The sequence below is a fragment of the Trichosurus vulpecula genome, chromosome 9 (assembly GCF_011100635.1).
Source record: "Trichosurus vulpecula isolate mTriVul1 chromosome 9, mTriVul1.pri, whole genome shotgun sequence".
Lineage (NCBI taxonomy): Eukaryota > Metazoa > Chordata > Mammalia > Diprotodontia > Phalangeridae > Trichosurus > Trichosurus vulpecula.
Window position 1 is genome coordinate 119,156,671 of NC_050581.1, and position 7,123 is coordinate 119,163,793.

At 44.9% G+C, this 7,123-nt stretch overlaps 1 protein-coding gene across 1 annotated transcript in view; it reads right to left on the reverse strand.

Annotated features, from left to right (window-relative positions):
* Window positions 1–5,849, reverse strand: part of IP6K1 (inositol hexakisphosphate kinase 1) — a 73,135-nt gene extending 67,286 nt beyond the window's left edge. Inside the window, exons 1-2 of the mRNA XM_036738116.1 lie at window positions 5,663–5,849; window positions 4,358–4,437 (exon numbers count right to left, since the gene is read on the reverse strand). The gene's annotated coding sequence lies outside the window, so the exon portion shown is untranslated. The remainder of the gene's footprint in view (window positions 1–4,357; window positions 4,438–5,662) is intronic.
* Window positions 5,850–7,123: the final 1,274 nt, after the last annotated feature.

The window sequence follows — 7,123 nt, forward strand, 5'->3', positions numbered from 1 at the left end:
AACCCAAATCTCCTTACTCTCACTTCTGTGCTTTACTTCCATCTTAGGCCTTGATTTCCTTTGCATCAAAATTATATAAAAATGCCTGCCTTATTACAGGGAAGCAGGCACTCTAGTCCACTGCTGCTAAACCTGTAGGGGTAGTACAAGAAAAAATGGCAATACAGAATTATCACAAAACTCATCATTCCTTTCACCTCAGTAATTCCACTAGTAGAATTTTATTCTAAAAATATTTAAAAGGTGGGGGGGGAAGCTATTAACACAAAAATATTTATAGCTATTTTATTTGTAATAGCAATAAATTATAAATAGCCTATATATCCAATGACTAGAGCTGAATAAAATATTCATTATATTGTTTTAATGTTAATACAATATTATAGTACCATAAAAATAAAAAAATAGGAAGCAAACAAGGAAATAAATACCTAAGCAAAGTAATATAAGGTAAAATTAACAGAAACATGATAAAAACATTAACATATATGTGTAGCTATGAAAATATAGCAAAAAATAGAATTTCATGCTAAATTGACAAAGACATAAATATTTTTCATTTATTTGGTTGTTTTGTTAAATACTAAGGGTTTACGTCAGATTTTACTTCACAGTTTACATGTTAATTTGTCACTATTAATGGTTAAGTGTTTAATTTTTAAAATAACTGTCCTGCTTTAACTTCACAGGTTTTTGGAAACTAAAATAAGGGTGTATGCAAAAGCACTTTGAAAAGCTCAAGTGCTATACTAACATAAGGAGAGCAGATAGTGAACTCCAGGTGAGGAAACCACCAACACAGATCAGCACCTTCTTTGCAACTTTAACCTTTTTTTTTTTTTGCAACTTTAATCTTAAGAAAATTGACTAGAAGCACTGAGAAGCAAGGGGACTTGCCCAGATTTGTACAACAGGGTCAGTAATATCTGAGATGGCACCTGAACCCAGATCTTCTTGGCTTCAAGACTGGATCTTTATCCATTAAGGTGAATGGAATATTCTGGTAATGATACACTTAAACATACACCCTGTTTACAGATTATTTTTAATAATTTTAGGGACAAAAAATACACTTAACAGTAAAATCAAACATAATTGTTTTTTCAGGATTCTAAAGGCATTTTGGAGCAGCTAGGTGATCAGAGTGCAGGGCCTGGAATAACAACCACTCAGCTACCTGAGTTCAAATCTGGTCCTGGACACGATTACTACCTGCGTGACTCTGGGCAAGGCACTTCACCCTGTTTACCTCAGTTCCTTGTCTGTTAAAATGAGCTGAAGAAGAAAATGGCAAACCGCTCCATTATCTTTGCCAAGAAAACCTAAATGGAGCCACAGAGAGTTAGACACGGCTAAAACAACTGAACAAAAGGCATTTTAGGATCTTGCAATCCTTAAGGTCATGCAATTTAAGCAGAGATTATCATCTAGTACAAATGTCTTATATTACAAATGAGGAAAATGATGCCCAGAGAGAATAAATGACTTGCCCTAAATCACATAGGTAATGAGTAACAGAACCAAGATTCTAATCCAGGTCCAAATTCTGTGCTCTTTTCTCTATACCATGCTGCTTTATTATATTGGCAAAGTCTGGAAGTGTTGGCTTAAAGAGATTTCTAATTGACAACATATCAGAAAATTCAACTTTTTCTGTGCCTATAAATATATAAATGGTATTAAGAGGTAGGTGAATCTCTTTCCAATAGGCTTCTTTACAGTTTAGCTGGTTAACAAGTCTTCGAGCCAAAACAGCTCTATACCAATTACTCAATTGTCCTTGATGTGGATATTAAAAGCTACATATTTCTCTTTTCAATATAGCCAGTTCCTGTCACTCATGTTCATGTTGACTGGAGGATTACATGAACAAGGAACAGGAAGCAAAACTAAATGGAAATACACAGTAAAACCAGTGAAAGGATTTTTTTAATCCTATAGTTACCCAATTTACTTAAATATTACTACTTTTAAAAACTGCTCAAGTGCCTCCAGTTTTAGTGGTTTTCTCCCTTAGGAGATACTCCAAAGAAATAGTAATCGGACAAATAACTAATGCCTGCCTTTCATATTCTTAACAAGATAAAAACTAGCCTTTGCTACTATCACTCACTTCTCCTTGATACTTTCTAGGTTTCCATGTTACTACTCTATCCTGGTGCTCTTCCTACTTGTCTGACCACTCTTTCTGTTTCCTTTGCTGGATCTTTGTCTAGGTCAAGCCTGCTAATGCAGGGGGCCCCACGTGGCTCTTTTCTGAGCTCTCTGCTCCTGTCCTTCCATACAATTTTACTGGATGATCTCATCAGCTCCCATACATTAAATTTTCATCTCTATGCTGATGATTTTCAAAGCCTTACACAATTCTAACTTCTCTCCTAACCTCCAGAAAGGCATCTCCCAACTACGTACTGGATATCTCTAACTGAATGACCTATAGACATATTAAACCTAACAGATCCAAAAGTGATTTATTTTCCCTCCAACATTCCCTCTCTCCAACTTCCTAACTCCCTTACTACTGTGAAGGAACCACTGGCTACCCAGGCTCATAACCTACTTGCCATTCTCAACCCCTCTTTCTGACTTCCTGTGTCCAATCTTGCCGCTAAGGCCCATCAATTTCATCTCTGTAACATCTATCAAATATGCCCCCTTCCCTCCTCTGACACTGCCACCACTCTGGTGCAGGCCTTCATCACCTTGCACCTTGACCACTACAATAGCCTGCTAGTGGGTTTACCTGCCTCAAGTCTCTCCCCTGAGCTTCAGTCCGTCCTCCTGTCAGCTGTTAAAGTGATCTTCCTAAAGCTCAGTTTGGACCATATTCCAAACCTACCCCCTACTCCAGCGGCTCTCCATCACCTCCAGGATTAAATATAAAATTCTATTTGTCATTACAAGTCATTCATAACCTGACCCCTCCTACTTTTCCAGTCTTTTTATACTTTTCTCTTCCCTCTTCGCCACACTACTACCTGTCCCCCATACTCTCTAATATAGCGACGCTGGCCTGCTCAATTTTCCTCACACTAGACCCCACATCTCCCTATTCTGTGTACTTTCTTTTCACCCTAGGCTTGGAACCCTTCCCCTTCTCATCTCTACTTCCTGGTTTCTTTCAAGTCCTAGATAAAACCCCACCTTCTACAAGCAACCTTTTCTGATTTTCTTCAATATAAGTGCCTTCCCCTCTGTTAACTCTAATTTAGCTTACTTTTTTGTGCATAGTTGTTTTTGTGTTGTGTCCCTCATTAGAAGATGAGCTCCTTGAAACAGGGACTGTCTTGCTTTCCATTTGTATTCCTAGCACTTGGAACAACGCTTTTCACACAGTGAGCACTTAGTAAGTGCCTCATTCATTCATTAAAAGAAAGAAGGCAGCTGGAATACCATCTCTCTTTTATTTTGGCACTCCTCTCATTCCTAGCCCCACCAAAAAAAATAAAAAATCCAAGAATTTCAGAAAAGCATCTTCTGGGAGCAAATGGCTTGTCGTCTTCTATAATGAACTACGTACTATTCTAAGGTGCCCAGATTTTGCCACACATGTAATCCAAGGCATAGATTCACTTTCCTAGGTTTCCTACAACTAGGTCTGACCAGAATCAAAAATCAGATTTCACGAACTTGGAACTCAAAGTCCTAAGTGTCATTTAAGGCAAAGGAAGGGAGAAATTGGGGGTGAACTGATACTCTTAATCTTAGAAATAAACCTCACCAACAGAGAAACTATAAAGGAAACCCCCTCCAATGTTTCTGTTTCCTTATGACAAAGACTTATAAATACTTAGGAAGCATTTCAACTTGTCATTAACAAGTGCACATTTAACTAGAAGGCTGAATTAAGGGACCAAGAAAAAAAAAGATAGCTTTCTTTGCAATGAAATTTGGGGATTGAGGTGAAGGAGAAAGTAATTCTTATAATAAAATAGCTTAGTTTGACCTGTTCCACAGATCCTATTTTCTAAACCTTCAAGTTCACAAACCAAGATGAAGGCTAATTAACAAATGACTTTCACAAATAAACAGATATTCCTTTTCCTGGCTTCTGTGCATACTCCCATTTTAGCACCGTTTGAACTTTTATTTGTGGTAGAATGGGATTCAGGGTAATATAAATTCTGTTTTCCTTGACCTACACAATCAGCTCTATTTCCTAAGCTTGATGTAACATCAGATACCAATACGATGAAGTTAGCAGAGTACTCTTATCTCTGTAAAGGAGGATCAATGGAATCCTATTCCATATTCTCCAAAGCAAACAGGAAGGCCCTACTATGTTCCTGGGTGCTCCAGTCAAGAGCAATATGAATATTTAAAATAGGCTACCTATCCATAGAAACAAAATAAGTACCTCTGAAGTATTTGAACTGTGTGTGTCTTTGGGTAGGTATATGCAAGGAGGCAGCAGAAGGGCATGTAGTACAAGGCACCCTGAAATAAAGAAAGAAATGGTTAACACAAAGTCAACAGTCTGAAGAGACATTTTTCATTTCAAGAAGCAGGAACTACCTTTCCAGGAGGGACAGGAGGAAAAAAAGCTCTTTCCCTTTCTACTTGGGAACAAAATGATGACATTGACAGCATCAGACCGGGTCTGTCTGTGCTGCAAGACTCAGAGGCCAGCTTCCCACTGAGCAAGCACATCCTAATGCACTGCACACCCTGCCCTGGATTACTGAGCATTCAGACCGCTACTTCTGCCCAAGAGGAATAAGGCAAAAAGCTCTCTGACCCAAACTGAGGCAAGTCCCTGAGGAAAACAACCTGCTACCCACAGAGCTTTGGGCCCAATCTGTCTGCAACCCACTTTCCCAACAGTGAGGAAAGCCAACGGTCCAGCATCCTGTCTTTACTCCACACAGGGAGGGGCCTTGCAGACCCTTACTTATTTATGAGTATGTATAGATGTATGCAGTACACACATGTATACATGCATGTGCGTATATATACATGCGTTGTGTGTTGTATTTCCCCTCCCTCATCTGTAAAATGGTAAGAATACCACCTATTTCCCAGGATTATTGTTAGAATCAAACGAAATAATTGTAAAGCCTTTAGCACGGTGCCTGGCACGCAGTAGGAGGTAAAAATATTAGCTATTATTATTATTATATAATCTCCGTTCCCTACCTTTGGCCTACTGCTGCTCCTCTGAACATCTCCACCTCGCAGCCCCCTCCCTCCCAGCCCCCTCCCTCCCTCTTTCTCCTATGCGGGGCTCTTTCTCTCTAATCGCCCCCTCTCCCATCATGATCTCTAGGGGTTGTCTCTGGGCCTCAGTTTCCTCATCTGTAAAGGAGACCAGGTTTCCGTGTCCTCTCTCTCAATGTCTCAACGGCCTTATCTTCCCATCTCCTCCTCCCTTCCGCATCCTAGCCATCCCCCCCCCCCACTCTCCATCCCTCGCCCCCAAGGATGCTCCAAACCAGGATGCCCCTGCCCCCTACGGGATGCAGAGCAGGGCAGCGCACTCGCCTCTCACCCTCACGATCCCCCCCGCCCCCCCCCGTGACCCGGGGGTCCTCAACGCCCCCCTTCCTACGCCCTTGGGGCTCAAGCACCGCAGCTCTCCCGTGGCCCCCTCCGCTCGCCCCCCCCACCCCCCACCCCTGCTCTCACCCCGTCACTACGGGCTGCCTTCCTTTCCGTGACTCACCCGCGGGGCCCTGGCAGCTGACGGCCGCGGCTCCCCCCCGGGGGCTGGGCCCCCCGGGCCTCCAGGGTCCGGTCCGCCCAGCCGGCAGGCAGGCAGCGCTGACGGCTGAGCCCCGACAGCGGCGGCCCTTCAGCGGCCGCTCCGTACCCGCTCCCGGCTCAGTTCGGACTGGGTACGAATCAACAACAAGATGGCGGCCAGCCGAGGGGGCGGGGGCCTGGCGTCATAGCAACCATACCGGCAAGGAATACGCCCCTCACCGGGACTGGTTCCCCAATCACAAGCCGCTTCGCCCACCGGTTGAGGTCAGCGCCCCCTGCTGACAGGTCGCGCGGCCCGTCAGTCCAAATCCTCCTGCATCCCCAACGCCTACTCAGGTCCGCAACGCCAAGGGCACGTGACTATGACGGGCCTCTGCGCCTGGGCCGCGCGCTCCTAGACCGTGGGCTGCGCTAGCTCCCGGGCCGGGCGCGCGACGGCTGCTAGGTCACGGGCTGGACTGCGGTACCGCAGGCCCGGCTGGGCCCAGCTCTGCCGTCAGTGAGGCGCCCGAAGCAGCCCCGCAGCCCCCGGTGTCTTCCTGTTCATTTCTCCACCTGACGCGGTGGATGGGACCGTTCTGTAGCCTATTGTCACCTCCCACCCTCCCCATTCGCCACTGGGTGGCCAGGGGAGGTGTAGACGGTTGCCCCTTCGCCAGCCGGCCCTTCAAAATCCTCGCTGGAGATGCGGAAGCTGCTATCCCCGGGTCCAATTAGGTTCTGAACTGTGTAGGTGAGGAAATACGGCCAGTGGCCCACGCAGGTGTAGACCTGGCCCTAAGCTGCCCTCCCAAGGGAGTGACAACACCCCCCGAGCGCGGTGACTAGCTTCTGCGCGGTGGAAGTCACCTGTTGGTACCCACCTGTCTATACCTGCAGCCAGCCGGATCACGGGGTTTGAAAAAAAAGCGGGGTTTTGAGAAGATGGGGGAACAATGTCTCCCAGAAGGAGTGCGCTGGACTCTAGTCAGAACACCTTGGTTTGAATCTTGGCTGTGCCACTTAACCATTTTGACCTTGGTCAAATTAGTCACACCCCATCCCACGCCCCACCCCCTTTTTAGGGCCTCAGTTTCAGCCCCAGCCCAGACACCGCATAGAGACAGTAAGCTGGTCTCAAACAGTTGGAGAGTCGCTTAACCCCAACTGCCCTGCCTTACCCCCTCCAAAAAAAAAAAAAAACCGGTTGGAGGAAGGGATGCAGCTAGATCGCATTTGGGAAATTGTATAGTGCTCACCTGCCCTTAAAAAAATATATTTTTTAAGGCTACCATTATTCCATTGATGCTATATGGCTTTGAATCAGGGTCCCTCAGCTGGTGTTTATTAGATTTGAACCCACATTTCCATGGCTTCAAGGGTAGCATACTTTCTACCTTTGCCACCCTGCCTCTGACCACAATCTCTAAATCAAAATTTG